Source organism: Lygodium microphyllum, chromosome 5 (genome assembly GCF_053477565.2).
Source record: "Lygodium microphyllum isolate KBCC chromosome 5, Lygodium_microphyllum_v1.1.10, whole genome shotgun sequence".
Classification (NCBI taxonomy): Eukaryota; Viridiplantae; Streptophyta; class Polypodiopsida; order Schizaeales; family Lygodiaceae; genus Lygodium; species Lygodium microphyllum.
Window position 1 is genome coordinate 86,508,537 of NC_141139.1, and position 17,950 is coordinate 86,526,486.

The 17,950-nt window shown below is 40.5% G+C and overlaps 1 pseudogene; it reads left to right on the forward strand.

Moving 5' to 3' along the window:
• The first annotated feature begins 12,071 nt into the window (after positions 1–12,071).
• Positions 12,072–12,533, forward strand: LOC148036089 (transcriptional corepressor LEUNIG pseudogene; annotated as a pseudogene).
• The last annotated feature ends 5,417 nt before the right edge of the window (positions 12,534–17,950 follow it).

A 17,950-nucleotide genomic window follows, 5' to 3' on the forward strand; every position in this document is an offset into this window, starting at 1 on the left:
TTAGTTCTTGTTTGCCATTTTTTTCTCTCTATTTTGGCTTGTCATTGATTATAACTTTTTTTTTAAAACATGGAAGATTGGTAGCATTGTATTGGCCCTTTTATGCGCTATAATGTGATAGTGTAGAGTATGCAGCTAGTAACTACCCACAATCTCAAAACATTTTCAAAAAGGGAATGTGGGGGGAGAGGGGCAGTTTTTTGGTGAAAAGGTGGTCAACTCATTGTGTATACAATAATTTGTTGTTTTGTTTTCTTTAAAACTTGTTTTATGCATACAAGGCTACTGGCTGCAGAGAAGCAGGTCTGTAGACACGTCCATAAAACATTAGTAAGCTTCATAGCCCTGCTCTCACTTTAGAGGGAGAGAGAGAGAGAGAGAGAGAGAGAGAGAGCATGCATGCATGCATGATATCTAGTACATGAATAGAACGATCAGATTACCACAAAAAAAAATATGGCTCCAAGACCAAGCATGTGCGTTGGATGATGCAACCCAAGGTCAAAAATATAAGAAGAACATGGTGATGATGCATTGAATGATGCTATGAGAAGAAAAGATAATACAATAGAGACGAAGCTCAAAATATTACTGCATTGCTTGTTTCAATTAGGTGGTAGTACTGTTGGGAATTTGCACACTAAAGGGTACAAAATGTAGTCCTTTGGGCAGTGGGAGATCAAATTAGTCACTGGAACGTGAAAGGCAGCTATCCAGGGAGTGGCAAACCGCAGTCCTCTAATGTCGTCGAAGATGTGGAAAATGATCACCAGTTTTTGAGGGAGCGAACCATAGTCCTCTAATGTTGAGGACTAACTTGTGCAGCAAAATGTAGATCCTAGAGTGTCACAGCTGTCAAATGTAGGGAGAGCAGCCCTGATGCTCATGAAAGGTGGATAATGATGACGCTAGATAATGGAAGATGAGTCGAGTTGCAAAAATTCAAGTCCCAACAGCCTCTATGATAGACGAGTCACACCAAGCGATGGAGGACAAATGAAACTGCAAAAACGTAGGTCCAAGCAGCCCTTGTGATAGACAAGTGATGCCAGGTGATGGAGGAGAAGCCAGGCTGCAAAAACGCAGATCCCAGAGTAGCCCATGTGATAGATGAGTGATGAAATCACTCAAGCTTGGTGATGTGGACTATCCTTAGAGGTTATGATGTTGATGCCAAGTTGCATATGATGACGACAAGCAAGGAGAAGATCTCCACACTGAAAAAATGCAGCAGAAAGTGGAGCCTGATGGAGAAGGCTGTTGAAACCAAGTAGATGATGGTGATGCTAGGTGGAAAATGCTCCAAATGCAAGGCCTAATGCTAGAATAGCATGCTTGAAGTAGAAGAGGAAGGGTGAAGGTAGCCACAATGAGCCATGAATCGCAATGTCCTATTGAAGGGGTGCGAGGCCAATAGAAGGGGCTGGTGAGAGAAGGGAAGGGTGTTTGATGAGACGGAGGAAGAGGGCTGAAGAATGACTGAAGAGTGATGAGAGTGTTAAAAGAATGAATGAAGTGACTACCTATTTATAGGTATAAGCTATCTAGGGTGGCACACCATTGTGTAGGTGCCCACTAAGAAAACGGCCAAAATGTAGACACTAACCCTTTTTGGGGCTATTAGTGTGAAACCCTAAATGAAGTGTGTGAACTGAAGAAGTGGTTTGTCAACATCATGCACTTTGCTTTGATGGAATTTTGAAATGGTGACCCCACTAGCAAATCATGTGTTTGAACTCCTACCCTAGTTATCTTAGGGGGGTAAATAGAGCTCCTAGTCCTCCTTTTTTTATACCTATTTACACATTTGTTTTCTATGTTGCTTCATTCTCACTGTTTCAATTCTCATAGTTTGTTGCTTCATTCTCATTGTTTCAATTTATGATAATATTTTGGAATATAAATTTCAAAAGAAGTGGCTTCTATTGTTGCATTTTTAATATTCAAGTAACCTCAAAGGTTATTCTTGTTCAGTTTGCCATTGAAATATGAACTCCTGGCTTATGCTTTTGATTTTTCATTGTAAGGATTCATTTGTAGGGGGGCACAACTTTGCTTATTACTTATCAGTCATTGTAAATTTATACCTTTTGGCATTTTACTTAATCAGGTTTGACCAGGTGCACTTACTTTTTAGTAGCCTAAACTTACAATTTGACCAGGTACACTTAACCATCTAGAAGTCTAAACTTCTTATTGTTTTTCTACATGCTCATTAAAGAGCTCTAGACAAGTCATTCATCAGCTGTCTTCATTAGAAGGAAACTCTATTTGCTGCATTTATGTGAGTTTGTAACTTAAGTGTTATCAATAGTATTGTGGTCAACTAATTACACCATACATAAAGGTAGGAATTTATGTCTTGAATGTTGCGCATACATGAAGGCATATAATACAAAGGTGACATAGAAGAAAAATGAGAAGCAAAGGTTGATGATCTCGAATTTTGTCTCTCTTCACTGTATTCCATTCAATCATTCAAATTTGAATGTGGAGAGCAAGAAATAGTGCTCTCAAGTAATAATCACTATAACACCATAAGGGTGTTGTATCAAGAACTAAAATGGGGAGTTGTTCTTTTATATATCTTCTGAGGAAAATTTTTGCCTCCACAATGGATTATCACATATTAAGAAATTACTTTTTTTAATTCTATGTACTTTTCACAAAATCCAATGACTTTGAGATGAGCATGTGGGGTGGGTTTTAGCATATTTTTCACCCTACTCAATTGAGGTGTGGTGACAGAAGGACCGCCTGCCTAGCTTACAATAACAAAGTGGCAGTCCTTTGAATCACAAAGTCATGTTGGGGATTCAAGTATATGTTCAAAGTATAAGGCTTCTCCTTCAATGCTTCAAAAATGTGGCATTATCTTTTCCTTGGTTCTTATTGTTTGGTTATTGGAAAGTGCAATCTCCATACCAGTGGCTTTGGTGCACGTGTTTTGCAGTCAAAACCTGTAATGAAGGAGACCTAACTGTCCTAACTAAGAGGAAAGAGAGAGAGAAGGACTAGAGAAGAAGAGGGAGAGGAGAGAGAAAGGTAAGAAGAAGAGAGAGAAAGAGGGTGACGAGGAGAGAGAAAGACTAGAAGTAGAGAGAGAAAGGCAAGAGGAGGAGAGAGAAATAGCTAGCAGCCATGGAAGGACAGGGAAGAAGGTGAAGAAGGTGAAAGGACAAATGTGTATTCATCAAATAGTGCCTATGCAGTGTCCCTTACACCTTTTATACTTAGGTCAACTTGACCTAAGTATTTCCCCTCCATTACAATCCGTCCCCACTCAAAATGAAGTTTTTGTCCTCAAAAACAAAGATCAAACTTATTGGTATAGCCAAGTAGTGAGCTATAGAGTACTACTCTGTACAGCATTACAAGTGGCAAAAGATGGGGGGAGATTCTTGGCATAGACCCAGTAAAAGATTGCCTAATATTCAAGAGTAGTACTAGTCTATGCAAAGGGTCAAGGTCAGCCTGTAGCCACCCGGGTCAAAAGGGAAAGTGGTATCACTGCCATGCATTGGATCACCTTTCATAAGGTCAAAGTCAAGTATAGCTGGAAGCATGATGAGCATGGTGGTATTCTCTAGCTCTTCCATAAGCCTCTCAAGCATCACTATGCTTTGTACGACTGAAGCATATGAGGCTGAAGTCACCATTGCATGGAGTGCATCAACCCCTAAGTGCTGCATATTCATGGACTGTGCATTCTTAGTGATGTCCAAGCATTTAAACTGCAGGTCTGTGGGCTGACGGGGCTCCTGCATGGGGTCATGATCATCCAAATTCACATGCTGCCCATGATCTGCTTTCTTGAACTGAGGTTCTTGTTGTGGACCCATACCAAAATGGTCTTCAACAAGATTTTCTCCATCCTTCGCATCATAATACTCTAATACTAAGAGTATTTTGGCACTATTTGCCCTACATATGGCTTGATCATTACAAGATATTGGCTTAGCACATCGATAGCATAAGCCCGCAGCATGCAATTCCCGTATCGTATCACTAGTAAGGTGTCTAATGCGTTTAGCCTTAGATAGCAATTTACACACATGCTCATCACCATCGGTCAACTCAATAATAGTTTTGACATGCTGCTCATAGTCATCTTGCTGCTCATGTACAGCAGATGGCTGTCCATGCTCATGACCAAAATGCTCATGCTGTCCATATGGATGGTCATACCAATGTGGCTGCTGCTCATAATGATATTCATGCTATCCATACTGCATATGTTGATAATAGCCCTGCTGCGCATCACATGCATAATCGTCATAAGCATGCTGCCTTTGATCATTGATCCCATAGCATTGGTCATGCTATCCATAATCTCTATGAGAATGCGTGTCACAAAAATGCTCATGTTACTGCCCAAATACATCTATTTGTTGTTTCCTACTACCAAAACCTTGGCCATATTGTTGCCCATAAACATGATGCCCAAGATTGCATGATGACTGTCCAACATGACTACAATAGTGTCCTTGCATCCTAGGCAGACCATAAGTATGATGATTGGCAAGTCCACGAGCATAAATATCGGCATGATGTCAGTCATAATCACTTGCTTGCTGCTCCTGCATTGCATAAGAATCTCCATATGCATGTTATTGACCAAGGCTGTATGAACTACCATTTACATGTCCATGATCATGACTTGCATAAGAACTATGTTGCTGCATAAAGGAATGCTTGTAAGCATAATCATGCTGTCCATGATAGCCATATTGCTAATCAAATCTATTGGAGTATGATCCAAATGTGGCCAAATGGGCAGCCAAGGTAGATGGTGGTGGCATAGTTGTGCTCCCCCCATCAGAGCTGCGGCTGCTAGGGATTGAAGCTGAAAGATGAGATAATGATCCACTAGAATGGAAAACAGTACTTGGATTTGCAGTAGCCTAGCCACTGCCATCAAGGGGATTCAGCACTTTCTCAAATGAGCCTGGAATCCCAGGGACAATTCCAACCTGTCCAAACTTGCCATTAAGGGGATTCAGCACTCTCTCAAATGAGCCCCGAATCCCACGGACTACTACAACCTGCCCATGTTGAGAGAGAGAGAGAGTACGAGAGAGATACACAAGAAATGCTCCCAAAGAATGATTCATATTGATATAGAGTTAGTATATATATAGGTGAGACCCAAGTCAAGTGAGAGATGATATATATAGTTGTAACATCCCCACTCAAACAAAGGTCTCTGGCTGCGAGTGAAAAAACCCTTGGGGAGAACAAGGGAAAAACCCGAGCCCCTACACATACCTACGATACAAAAATGATTTACTATAAAGTTTTCTTGAATACAATGATACATGCCTCAATCAGTGAGACAAGAACATGGAACAATACCAAGTGCATGTCTTAATGAGCTAAAGCGAGCTTCACTAAGAGCTTTTGTGAAGATGTCTGCAACCATTTGATCACTGGGACAATGCTCCACCATAATGGAACCTTTCTTGACTTCATGTTAAACATAATGATAATGAATAGCAATATGCTTTGATTTACTATGTTGCATATAGTCTTTGGTAAGACTAATAGCACTTTGGTTATCGCATCGAAGAGGGGTACTAGATGATGAAGGATGTCCCAAATCTGCAAGTAGTTGTCGAAGCCAAACTAGCTCGCGAGCTGCTAATGATGCAGCAACATATTCGACTTCAGTTGTAGAAATCGCAACACATCGTTGTTTCTTGCTGGGCCAAGAAACCAAACATCCATTTACAAATAAAGAATTCCCACTTGTAGATCGCATGGATAAGTGTGAACTTGTCCAATTAGCGTCTGTATATCCAATAAGGTCAAGAGAAGTTGAAGAAGATAAAGAAGAATCCTTTCGACGACGATAAATAAGACCAAATTCCTTAGTACCCTTGAGGTACTTAAGAATACGTTTTGCAGCACTCCAATGAATAGTGGAAGGGGAAGAAAGATACTGTCCCAAAAAGTTAGCTGCAAATAAAATATATGGTCTTATGATTAAACCAATAAATTGAAGACAACCAACAAGATTAGCAAAAGGTTGATGAATGGTTGATTTTTCATTGCGTTTTGTAGATATACCCTTGGTAGAGCTTGAAAGAATGGGAGTGTTGGTAGAGTGCGCATTTGTCAACCCAAACTTCTTAATAATATCATTAATAAACTTTGTCTGGCGAAGAAGAAGAATGCCTTGTTGTCGGTGTCGTTGAACTTGAATACCCAAACAAGAATGTATCTCACCAAGATCCACCATTTCAAATGCAGTCGATAAAAGCTTCTTCATAGCATCCAAGAAAGCAATATTATTTGACACAAAAATAGTATCATCAACATATAGAGAAAGAATAATAAAATATTTATCCTCCCTTTTGATGTAAATATTTGGGTCAGCAAAACATGCAACAAAACCTTTAGATGTGAGGAACTGATCAATCTTAATATGCCAAGCACGAGAGGCTTGCTTCAATCCATATAATGCATGATGAAGCTCGCATACAAGATGCTTCTTTCCTGCAATCATAAAACCTTCAGGTTGCTCCATATAGATTTCTTCTTCAAGATCTCCATTGAGAAAAGCCGTTTTAACATCCGTTTGGTGAATTTCTAGATCAAATAGTGTTGCAAAAGCCAAAATCATACAAACAGTTGTGGAGCGCACAATGGGAGAAAATGTTTCTTGATAATCTACTCCTGCAATCTGTGAATAACCTTTTGCAACAAGTCGTGCTTTGAACTTATCAAACGAGCCATCAGCTTTGGTCTTGGTTTTATAAACCCATTTACATTTGATAGGAACACGATTTGGGGGGAGTTCAGTAAGAATCCATGTACCTTTGGAGATTAAAGAATCGTACTCAGCTTGCATAGTTTCTTGCCATTGATCCGTTTGAGACGAATTGATAGCTTCCATATACGATATTGGATCCTCTTGGACAGACATAGCATCATCAAAGGCACCATATTCAATAGAATAGAATCCATGCTCTATCTCAATAGGAAGATCGACATAGATCTCCAAATTTTCATCAATCTTATTTGGAGGTGAAGGAGGTTTATGATCATCAGAATTAGTAGAATCACAAAGCAAGTAAGGAAATGCACTAAGCAAAGACTGTGTATCATCTGAAACATCTGACGACCATGTGCCACCCATAGTCTTCTTACGACTAATGATAACCTTTTGAGAAGAAGGATCATAAAATCTGTAACCTTTGGAACGATCTGAATAACCAAGAAAAATAACCTTCAAACCTGGAGGATCCAACTTATGTCGAGTGTCCTTGGGCACATGAATATAAGCAATGCAGCCAAATGTGCGAAAGTGAGAGACTGAAGGTGTCTTCCCTGTCCAAATTGTTATAGGAATTTTACCAGCAGGTGCAGTAGTTGGAAGATGATTTTGAATAAAAACAGCTGTTATAAGTGCTTCAGTCCAAGACTTTCGAGACAAACCAGAGTGTATAAGCATGCAACGTATAGCATTAAGAATAGTGCGATTTTTGCACTCAGCAACACCATTTTGCTGAGGAGAATAAGGAACTGTAAACTCATGATGAATACCTTGATCCTTACAGAAGTCATCAAATAGATTGGATACACCACCATTGTCACTGCGAAGTGTCTTTATAGAGAATCCAGTTTGAAGCTCCACACTTATCTTGTATTGTTTAAATATAGATAAAGTCTCAAACTTATGTCGAAGAAGATAGACATGTGTGTACTGTGAGAAATCATCAATGAAAGTTATAAAATATCGATATTGAGACTTTGAGGCAGGAAAAGGACCGCAAATATCGGTATGAACCAAATCCAAGAGAGCACAGGAATGTGATGAAGTAGAAGTGTGGAAAGGTGAACGATGGTGTTTTCCAACTACACAGTACTCACATATTTCTAAACGTGGATGAGATTTAAGATCCGTACCTTGCATAAGACCATGACGATGAAGAGCAAGAATTTTGGCAAAATCGGAGTGTGCAAATCGTTGATGCCATAATTTGCAATCTACATCTCTAGGGGCAGTAACAACATTTGCAACTATATCATTCAATGATAGCTCAAATAGATTACCATGTCGAGGAGCCACTGCTATAGTATGCCCATCTTTCTCTATACGCCATTGATTATGATCAAAGCCAACAAACAAACCAAGATCAACTAGACGAGCAACAGAAATAAGATTTCTTTGCAAATCTGGAACATGAACAACTCCTCTTAATATTCTAGTGGATGAAACAGTCTCCCTAGATATAAATCACCCACTCCTTTGACTTGACAAGTCGTATCATCCGCAAGGTAAACAAACTTCTTGATAGGAAGAGAATGATAATTGTGAAGCCACTACGATTGGTATGTCAGGTTTCCAGTGGCACCTGAATCAACGGTGAATAGAGAACCATCATGATCATGAAGTATCTTTTCTGGAGAGATATCATGATGGACAAAATTGAGCTCCTGATGAGTATGATCATCATCAGTTGTAGTTTTTTGAACAATATAAGCTCGAGAACGTTCTTCATCATATCTGTGTTTATAACAACGACGAGATGGATGATCTTTATGTGCACAATAATCACAAGGAGAAAAACTTTTGGACGAGCGAGGTTGCTTTGTAGTAACTCCATGCTCCTCATCATATTGACGTGCCCAGAAATTAGAAGCCACATGGCCTTTCTTATCACAATAAGAACAATGTTTGTTAGGATAAGCAAGACAAGAAGATTTACAACCTTGATTAGGGCGTCCACCCTGCTGAAAACGTGAAGCGGGACGCTTGCGAGCAACAAAAGTAGCATCAAAATCCCTTTGTTTGCGAGTGACCAAAACAGCATCAGATTTTTCCAAATGATGCTCATGACGTTGAGAATATTCAATAAGAGATATGCATGCTTTGTCAAAGTGGATATCATCCTTGTTAGATAAAATAGTGATGATATTGTAATATAAAGGATCTTTGATGGTATGAAGAAGTTGAGTAACAATCTGATTTTTAGCAATAGGAGTGCCGGCAGCACCAAGCTGATTGATAATATCTTTAGAAGCCTCGATATGAGAGTGCATAGAAGTACCAACCTTATATTGAAGATTCTTCAAACAAGTTTGGAGATATAAAATTTCAGTGACTGATTTCTTCTCAAACGTTGAGATAAGATACTCCCAAACAACATGAGAGGTTTCCAGATGAAAGACATCCAACATAAGTGAGTCAGGAAGTGCAGACAATATATAACGACGAGCCGTTTTGTCACGACGAATCCAATCAGTATGATTAATTTTCCATTGTTCAAATAATGGACCATCAGTAATCACAAAATTGTTATTCATCACATCAATAGGTTGAACTGGGCAAGAGAGGTCGCCCAAAACAATATCAAATAATTCGTCACCTTCAAGAATTAGCATCATCTTTGCTTTCCACCCAGGAAAGCCTTGTCCTTGGAAGAAGGGAACGGAACGTTGGCTAGACGGATATCTGTTAACAATTATGCAATTGGCCATGCTTGTATGTCGAGAGAAAACAAATAAGATGAGATCGCAGAATCTGCAAACCATGATCAAGACGAGCGTAGTTGAGATGCATGACAATCAAAATAGGGAGATGCACGTAAGAACGACGAAAAATATTGAGTGACTAAAAAGAAAGCCTGAAATAGAGAGGCGTAACGTGCAAGACGAGATGACGTATATAAGAAAAGTACTATTTCGGTCGAGCAAAGAACGTGAAGGATAATAAAACATCGATAAAAATAGCAAGATGTTTGCTTGTCGTAATCAACATCATTAACGAAGATGAGCGATTAACAAACTATAATTGGGGATTAACGAATTGTAATTAGAATTACAGTTTTAAATAAAGAATCGCAGATTCAAGCAGAATTGTTGTCTTGAATCCTGAACTGTCATAACTTTTGATCCAAAACTCCGATTGACAAGCGGTTTTGATAGGATTCGAGAGCACGATGAGAGCTATGGACCTGGACCTGCTTCCTTGTTGTTGCTACGCATCCATAGCTCTGATACCATGTTGAGAGTGAGAGAGAGTACGAGAGAGATACACAAGACATGCTCCCAAAGAATGATTCATATTGATATAGAGTTAGCATATATATAGGTGAGACCCAAGTCAAGTGAGAGATGATATATGTAGTTGTAACAGCCCAGACCCATTTTCAGTGCTAGCTCCAATAGTACTTGGATTTGCAGTAGCCTAGCCACTGCCATCAAGGGGATTCAACACTCTCTCAAATGAGCCAGGAATCCCATCGGACTGCTGCAGCCTGTCCAGACCTACCGTTAAGGGGATTCAGCACTCTCTCAAATGTTCCCAGAATCCCATGGACTATTGAAGCCTGTCCAGGCCTGCCATTAAGGGGATTCAACACTCTCTCAAATGAGCCCAGAATTCCACGGACTGTTGTAGCCTGTCCAAACCTGTTTTCAGTACTAGCTCCAATAGTACTTGAATTTGCAGTAGCCTGGCCACTGCCATCAAGGGGATTCAGCACTCTCTCAAATGAGCCTGGAATCCCACGGACTGCTGCACCCTATCCAGACCTGCCATTAAGGGGATTCAACACTCTCTCAAATGAGCCCGGAATCCCACGGACTATTGAAACCTGTCCAGACTTGCCATTAAGGGGATTCAACACTCTCTCAAATGAGCCCGGAATCCCGCGGACTGCTGCAACCTGTCCAGACCTGTTTTCAGTACTAGCTCCTGCCCAACTAGGAGCTCTGCCTGATTCTAAAGCTCGAAACACTGATGTATCCGATGAAAGACCTGGTGCAGACATCCTTCTTTTACAAGAACTTCTTCCACCATGCACAAGATCAAATCTGCTAGTCTCCAGATAATCCACAGAATCACATGCAAGGCTCCCAATTCGAATGGCACCTTCTCCTCCATCAGCTTCAAACAGGGGGGTGATGGGTAAGCAAAAAGTGAGGAATCCAAACCATGCTTATTTTCAAGAGCTTGCCTTGCATGATGACTATCAGCCACAGCGGAGCTATTGTGATTGCCTACGGCAGTATAAGATACTTGCAGCTCTCTTCCTGGATGATCCACTAGGCACCCTTTACCCTTACTGTTGTCTATTGACAAAGTTCCAGAGCTTATCCTTGATCCTCCACTACATGCCCCATCAGGGAAAGAACCATCGAACAAGTGAACCATAGAGGTGCCTGCACTGGACAATGGCCCCTTAGCTACATCCCAACTTTCAACTGCAGGAGAAACCAATTCTCTAGCTCCACTTTTCGCTACCCAGCTGGGTACCCCATTTCTTGAGCCTCTGTTAACTAAAACATCTGGAGGGTCTTGTGTAAACTCGCTGATAGTATTCACTTGCCCTGAACATGCTGGCTAAAAATAACCATAAGCCCCAGTTTGCCACCCATGCCCCACATTTGTACCAACTGGCACGTTGGTCCTGCTGGTTCCAGATCCTTGAGAATCAAAATTGCTAAGGTTACCAGACGTTTCAAAACAATTCTGTCACTTTGCTCGATGTGATACCTCAACGGTTCGTTCTTGAGGTAGTTCACTTAAGGAAGGCGTTTTCCATGTATCACTCTCCCTGAGCCAGCACTCTCCATCAGCCATTCCATTCTTTTTGCCAGTTGCACTGCTTCCATTGTGATTACTGGCCACTTGATTGCTCCCACTTGGATGGCCCTCAACATTTGGGGCATAGACTTGCCTACCGATACCTAAGAGAGGAGTGTCATTCATCCACAGTCCATAATTCATTCCATGGTAGAAACACGGGATTCATATGTTTTAGCTCAGCTAGGTTGGCGTGATATGAGATTGCCCATTCTATGTACACTCTCATGGCCTGATAGAGTTCCATGCTCAGAAATAACCTGGCCTCGACTTGATTTTGTGAAAATGGGATCATTGACATCTTTCCGGGCCATGCAAAGTATCCATCCATGGAGCTTACATATGCTTGATATTTTCAAAGTAGTGGAGCAAACCTGCATCCTCTTCTGGCCCAGCAAATAGCATAGGGATTGGAAACAGTGCTGGGCCAAACTCTACTCCATCTACTCCTTCTACTCAAACACCAGGTGATGTTATGTCTATTGCTGGTGCATTGCAATACAGTGGCAACTCTTCAAAGACTTTAATTCTATATGGAGCAGATGGTACTGGAACTCTAGCTACTTCCTCAAATCAACTGGCTGAGATGGATCGGTCTGCAGAAGATGGGTCATTGGATGACAATGTTGAATCTTTTCTGTCACATGAGGAAGCAGACCAACGCGAACCACTATTTAGTTGCAATAAAAGAAGCCCAACTGGGTATGGTTTTTCATTTTCAGAGGTTACTTCTCTTCAAGCAAGCACTAGTAAAGTCATATCGTGTCATTTCTCATCGGATGGCAAGCTTCTTGCTACTGCTGGTCACGACAAAAAGGCTGTTTTGTGGAACATGGATACCATGAAATTAAACAATTGCTTGATTACTAATGTGCGATTTTGTCCAAATTCAAGGCGCCTTGCTACATCAGCTTTTGATAAAACTGTTAGAGTCTAGTGGTACCTCTGCTAGTCACAGGGCATTCCTTCACATTTGGGGTTGCACCACCAATGATGCAAGGCTCAACTCCACAACAGACACAACAGCCTGTTCAAGTCACACAGGCTAATGCACAACCTTGGCTTGCAATATCCAATCCAATTCCTATCTCTGGTCCTCCTCCAATGATGAATATTACTCAACCAAGTTCTATGCCATTGAGTACGCTTGCAGTCTTCCGCCTCTTCTTTAGCATGAATATCCTTTTTATGCTACCTTCTATATAGAGCAGTCCATGTCAATTTTTAGGGTTTCAATCTGTTGTGGAAATACCACTTGCACTTTGAATTCAGAAATAGAAAGACCTGTGAGTCACCCCTCACAAATCGAATGCCTCTACCAGGATAGATCTTTGATTTGTTGAAGCAGCAGAGTTCAGTACTTTGAATTCAGAAACAAGAATCCTCATCCCATAGCACTCTTTGGTGAGGAGCTATTGTTTAGCAGATGCAGGGAAGAGCTAAAGCAGACGCAAGCAAAGGCCAAAGCCAAAGATGGTGAGAAGATGGATATTGAAAAATTTGATTCCAACTCCAGCAATGTTGCCCATGTAGAACTAGGATAGCCTGAACCTACTAACAATATATGCAAAAGGAATCAATGGCAGCACCAATAGGGGGGGCCCTTTGGAGCCTACACATTTTTCAGATGGAGGATACTAGCTACCTCAGGTGGTTTAGCTCAAGGTGGTAGACACGAGCTATCTCTTCTCCGACCACCTGCGTGTGGTAATTACCATGCGTTCATTTCACTCACAGAGTTTGTAGGCGGCATCAAATGGCTGATCACCATAACCAGCAACATTGCAAGCAGGCTGAGGGATTCTCTGTTCTCAGCATTGTCAGGACCACCTGCCTGTGATAATTACCCTGCGTTCATTTCAACTCACAAATTTTGTAGGCGACATCAAATGGCTGATCACCGCTAACTAGCGACATTGCAAGTAGGCTGAGGGATTCTCTGTTCTCAGCGTTCTCAGGACCCACATTGCTCACCACTAGTTGGAGGGGACGTGTGCGGAGGAGGACGCAGACATCGATACTGTTAGTATGGAAGGCTTTGTAGAACGGGCATATCCTCATCCCACAGCACTCTTTGGTGAGGGGTCTGCACCCACCATCTCACCTCCCTCTCCTCGCGAAGCGCACTCTCTTCGCTCTCATCTCCCTTTTCTCTCTGTTTCCTCCAATCCATCCGACTGCCCTTCATTCCTTCGTTCCTTCCTTCATCTTTGCCATCTCCCTACCCAGCTTCTTAGTCCTTGCAGCAGGGGCTGAAATTCCTGATCTTATCCCCTCGCCTTCTGTTGCTGTTTCAAGTTCCTGTTTCTCCCTCACCCCGACATTATCAGGTTCAGCTCTCAGCTCTTACCCCAACCCCAACCTAGCTCTTAGCTCTGTCACACGATGATGGAGCGGCTCTGATTCAATGCAATGTGCCTTAGTTGATCTTACTGGTTGGTTCAACGGTTCACAGGCAGGTGCTCCAAATGCTCAAGATGAAGTGGAGAAAGTCATGGTAGCACCCATTTGCAAGGGAGGAGCAAGATCTAAGAGATACGGAATGATCTTGTCTTAGTACTCCATGGAAGCTCCAAAGGGAGCTTACAAGGAAGAAAGAGAAGACCTCTTTTCAAACTCCCAAGAATGCTTCCATTTCTGGTACCCCTGATTCCTATGGCCTTTAAATGATGTACCTATCCTAATGTACCTGTGCACCTAGTAACTAGGGTTCCTAAATTGAAAAGAAACTAAAACAAAAGGGAGGACAGAGAGAGAAGGAGGATCAAAGACCGGAGCTCTGATACCAACTGTAATGAAGGAGACCTAACTATCCTAACTAAGAGGAAAGAGAGAGAGAAGGACTAGAGAAGAAGAGGGAGAGGAGAGAAAAAGGTAAGAAGAAGAGAGAGAAAGAGGGTGACGAGGAGAGAGACAGACTAGAAGTAGAGAGAGGAAGGCAAGAAGAGGAGAGAGAAATGGCTGGCAGCCATGGAAGGACAGGGAAGAAGGTGAAGAAGGTGAAAGGACAAATGTGTATTCATCAAATGGTGCCTATGTAGTGTCCCTTACACCTTTTATACTTAGGTCAACTTGACCTAAGTATTTCCCCTCCATTACAAAACCCCTCACGCATACCTATCTTGCAAGAGAAATCAATCATGTAGAGGGGAGAATTATACAAAGTTTTATGAGCCTGCACATGATATTGGGGGTTTATGCTAAAAGGATGCTAGATTATGCAAATATTTATAACTTGTAATTATCAAAAGAGAGTTCCATAGTTTCAACTATTTATAGAATTGTTTTAAAAAAAGCATTTCTACACATTCTAACCTAGAGCAAACAGTTATTTATGGATATATGCTAACCTAGGTTTGAGACTATAACTTGTGATGAAGCTAACACAAACACCCATATGAGCCTTGGAGAAATCTCTGACTGGGTGGTCAAAAATATTATGGGACACTCAAAAATTATAAAGGAAGTCACGCAATGTCCATATGGTCAATCATCAAGAAGGCTTCCCTTAATTTCCTTCCCACCAAGAGGAGCATACAACCAACTGTTACACATAATTAAGTCAGCTCCTAAAGACATTGCATAGTATTGAGGTTGGCTTAAAAGACACTTGTCACCAAGTCATTATGAAGATGGATGTTTATCTAGGTACCATGTGTCACTAACAATAAATTAGAATACAAGGCCTTGTTGATGGGGCTAAATATTCTAGATATGGTGGTATATGTTATTTGTTAGTAAAAGGTGACTTGTATTTGGTAATCAATTAGTTGAATGGGACTTATAGGGTATGTGCTCCCATTCTTTATATGTGTTGTTGTGCTTGATATGCTTTAGACATTTGAGTTAGTAGCATACCAATTACTTCATTGTCTCAATGGAACCACTTTGTGAATTCCTTATCAAACTATACTTATGTTAAGGATGTATTCTTCAACTATTGTCTTGAGGGTCTTTTGCAATTATTTCATTATATCAATTGCCGCCTAGGGATACTTTGTGTTTTACTTTTTGCTAAAATATCATTATTTGGTCATCAGTGGTGGTTAGTGTGGGTGATGAGTTAGGTAGCTATAAACCACCTTCCGATTCTATCTTGGATACACAAGATTGCTCAAAGTTATATTCAATTTAGACATCCATTATGTGAGATTTGTAGAAACCAAGGGAGTGTTTGTCAGCAGTGTATTACTAAATATTGTGCTATCTTGATATATTTCATTAGGCCAAGAGGGATATTCCATTTCCTTAGCTGCAGGTGGTTTTAACTTTTTTGTTGTTGAAATTTGTTATGCAAGTCCTTTGGTTCACATTTAAGGAGGCATCTAAGATCCGTGATGTGAATTATTTTGGCACCGATTGTCTCTATCACCTTGCCCTTGCTTTGTTTGTCATTTTGTTTTGAGATAAGGGATGGGGATTATTTGTGATGTGTTACATTTGATTTGATGCCAAGATGGGGGCTACGGATTGAGTGGTCTCTCTAAGAGGGATGCATCCTTTGCTTTCCCCTTTCTTGAGGATACTCATAAGTTGAACATGAGAGTCATTTTAGTTAGCCTAATGGTCAAAATCTTCTATAAGGTAGCTAGCCTTAATCTAAGTCCCAAGCTAAGTTCCTATCATGATAAAGTCCATAGTGGCTAAGGGACTAGTTTGAGTGATTTCCTACAAGCTAGAATTGCTTAAAAGTTTCGTCATGAATAAGAAAAACAAAAAAAGGAGCTAGAAGGATACTTATTGCCTTGTGAGGGCTTGATAGGTTATTGGGTTCAAGCCAATTCAAGCCTAGCAATGATATGCTATCCTCCTTGGAATGAGACCTAGCCATGGGGAAGAAAGTAAAAAAGAAGAAAAACCCTATCTATTGCCTTGCAAGATCTTGGCAAGTTCCTAGGTATGAGAAAACCTTGGGGCCAATGCCTTGGTCTCCTTAGGAGATGGTACTGACTCAAATGGCAGAGGAGCTATTTCCACTAAATAAACATATAATGAACAATGATGGAAAAAAATACCTCAAAAGATAAATAAAAGGGCTTCAGTTTTATGTTTCTCAATAGAGGGTCATAAAGTGATAGAGAGATGGCCTAGGGTTCCTCCTAAATCTAGTGTGCATTATGTGGGGGCGATATGATCTCTAGGTGTTGAGATGTCAAGCTATACATGAGCTGGCATCCACTACATGCCTTGGTGATGTGGCAAGATATTATTCACTGGCATGCTGGGTGATCGACATGAGGATACACCAATTACTCTACAGCTGGACTACACTCACATAGTCCATCCTTAGTTATGGCACATTCATTATGCCACCTCTTTTGTACATACATTGTGGTCCTTTCATATTAGTCTTTTATCATGTTGTAGACTTAGTCCTTTGTGTGGAAGAAGAAAAAGATAATGTCAATCCTATCTCTCTATGTGCTTAAGTTTCCATTATTGTGTGTGTGTGCTCTTGATTTATTCACCTCTCTTCTCCCTTATTTGTTATCATGGTATCAGAGCTATCCCATGGTTATATGGAGCTTGATTGAAGGTTGAGGTGAAGGTGTTGGAGCACAAAAGTAAGCAAACAAGCAAGAGTAAGAAGCTCTTTCACCTTAGTTGATTTTCGTTGGATTATAGCCATAGGAGGCTCCTCAAGCTAGCAGGGTTGCAATCTCTGGTTGCAATGAAACTTGGTGAACAAGATTAATCATGTATATACTATAACTAACCCTTTAGGGATTATCTACTGTGATTTCTGTGGTCATTTTGGTCTTCGTTTTGTACCTATAACTTGTCTCAATAGCGATTTTTGGATATACTATAGTTTTGAATGTATCAACCATTTATCAATACATAGTATATAGATTTCAAATCGGTAAGGTTTCACGTATTTTTTGGGTCGTATACATACAAATTACATATTACAGTTATTGTTGTGTAGTAAGTGAAAAAGGTCACATGTTTAGTTGTGGTGTACCTTATATTAGCTTGCTTAGAGATTGAAATATTTTATAAGTTATTTGTTTAGTTGTGGTGTACCTTATATAAGCTTTCTTAGAGATTGAAATCTTTTATAAGTTATTTGTTTTGTCAAAATTTGTGATAACGTCAACCAGATTGTTAGTAGAGAAGCTTGATAAGAACAATTATCCTACATTAAATTTTAGGATGATAAATTTCTTGAAGGGCAAAGCTGTTTGGAATTACATTGAAGGAGAGATGGTAGTAGCTTGAAGATCCTTTGTAAAATGCTATTATAGGACAAGTAAAACCTAAGAAAGTTTAGGAGCACACACAAAGTAAAGTCATGGCTATCTATCAATATCACTCATAGCATGATGGGCTATTTGTAGAAATCTAATATAC